Source organism: Trachemys scripta, chromosome 18 (genome assembly GCF_013100865.1).
Source record: "Trachemys scripta elegans isolate TJP31775 chromosome 18, CAS_Tse_1.0, whole genome shotgun sequence".
Lineage (NCBI taxonomy): Eukaryota > Metazoa > Chordata > Testudines > Emydidae > Trachemys > Trachemys scripta.
The window spans coordinates 1184838-1187344 of NC_048315.1; positions in this window are offsets into that span (position 1 = coordinate 1184838).

Genomic DNA, 2507 nt, shown 5'->3' on the forward strand with positions numbered 1-2507 from the left:
TAAAGAATGTGTATGCAAATCCTACATTCTGGCTAGTTTTTCTGTAAGAAACCAATCTTTCTGCTGCCATCTTGCACGTGTCAGCTCCCCAAACCCTTGCCCCCCTCCCCACGGCAGAACCACCATAACCAACATTTCTTTTAACACCAAGGAAACAATTATGGAATATCCCTTGGTTTTCAGCTTTCAGGTCAAATTACAATAGTGCCTACGTGACGTAGGAACGTAAGCATGCACTGACTTTCAGTGAGACTTACCACATTCCGAAGAGGAAGATTTTCAAAGATGCGTAGGTGCCTAACAATGCACATAGGCACCTGGTGGGATTTTCAAAAGCACCTAAACAGGTTAGATGCCTAAAGCTATTGAAACTGAAATCAATGAGAGTTTAGCATCTACCCTACTTAGGTGCCTTTGAAAATTCCATCAGGATGGACGCCTATGTGCGTCTCTAAGCACCAAAATACCTTTGAAAGCCTGGCCCAAAGTCATATAGGCACTTCTGAAAAGGTTACCTTTCATCTCTCTATTTACCATGTCCACTAGAGAGAAGATGGACAGTACTATTTATCTCTGGGAGGAGAGGAGTATATGATAATTACCACGGCCATTAGTAGGGAAATGCAGAATGTTATCTGCACATTTTTGAGAGAGAAACCATTGTCTCATACAGAAGCCATACCGAATGCAGGAAAGAGCACAGAGAAATGGAAAATCAGGATTCATTTTGACAGGCCACTTCCTTGCCTGTCTTTGGGAAAATCAGGCTACAGGTTCACAGAACACTCCTGATGTATTTGCATAAAATCTGCCTTGTTCAGGTATTTCTGCACCATACACTCCAGAGCACACCCTTCCCCCCACTCCCACTCCTCCAGGTTTGATTCTAATCACCCAGCTGGTAAAACAAGTATCAGTCTACAGGTACACAATGTGCCAGCTGGAGAGCAGGTGCCTCTAAAACCGTAGGCTAGAAAAGGTTTATCCTGTTCTGCTAATGACCTGCCATTTCATTTGTGTGCAGTGTTAGAAGTCAGATGACCTGACCCATCTGGCAGAATTCAGATTTATACAAACAAATATTTGATGCCATCTACCAAGGTCCCGGCAGTCTGCACAGAGAGGGTTTATGATTTGCTCGAACATTTACTTCTGTAGTCCTGTGTGAGATGACTACAATAACCAATGCCTTATTCAGAGAAGGAATCTTCTCCTCCTCCTTCAAATATGCAGTAATTCTACCCATACTGAAGAAACCCACTCTGTATACATTGATGCTAGCCATGCACTATCCTGTATCAAACCTTCCATTCCTGAGCAAGTCCATGGAGAAGCTAGCCAAAGGCTAACTGCAAGCTCATCTAATTGAAGCCTGGATTCAAGCCAGGACATGAGTTGGAAACAGCTTCAGTGGCACTGATGGATGGTTTCCTGTTACCTATGGATGGAGGGCAGACATCTATTCTCTCCCCTCTGCAATATTCAGCCAATACACTCTCAACCAATTGTCTCACCTAAGAGAAGCAGCAGCGCTCCAGGGGAACGTGATAAAATGTCTTAAGTCTTTCCTGGAGGGGGACACAAAGAGTACTGATGAGAAACGGCACCTCTGTCACTGGACTACTCACTTGTGGAGTCCCGCAAGGATTCTCCCTCCAGTTGTATTCAACACATACATGCAGCTTCTAGATGAAACAGTAACCCAACATGGGCCTAAGTGTGTCAGCAATATGTAGATGACTCAAATGACACACATCTCTACTTATCCTTCACGATGTACAACTCTACTATTACCACCAAGATGGCTCAGGGCTTGGAGAAGATCAGCTCATAGATGAAGAACAGCTGGTTGAAGCTGAATCCAAGTAAAATGGAGGTGGTGCTGGTGGGCAGAGGAAAGCACTTGGTGGCGTTTGCTGCCACAGTACTGCCTCCTTTGGTTAAGATACACACCCATAATTGGTGTGCTCCTGGCTTCCTCACTGATGCTAAGCATCTTCCACATGTAGTAACACTTTCTGCTATCTCTTGTTGGCTAGAACATTCTGTCCTATTCTGGCGGACGATGACTTGGATTTACTTATACATGCCTTGGTCACCTCTTGTCTGGACTACAGCAATCATACCTGGGCACAAAGCCATCAATCCTGAGGAAACTCCAACTAGAACAGAACACATCTCCTCAGCAACATAGGCTGCTGTGAACACATCAAGCCTGGCCGACGGTCTTTATGTTGGCTTCCCATAGAATACTGAGTCAAGTTCAAGGTCTCCATCCCTACCTGCAAGGTGCTCAATGATGTGGGACCAGCATATTTAAAAGATTGCTTAAAGCTCCAGAATGAGTGCTATGGGCGACATCTCCACTCCTCGGTCACAATGGGACTCGGTACCACAAAGGTAAAGCTGGTGTGTGCAGCAGACAGAGCGTTCTCATGGGCTGGTTCAAGACTGCGAAGCAAACTTCTACAATAGGTATGTGGCTAGGAACCCTGAGGGGCCATATT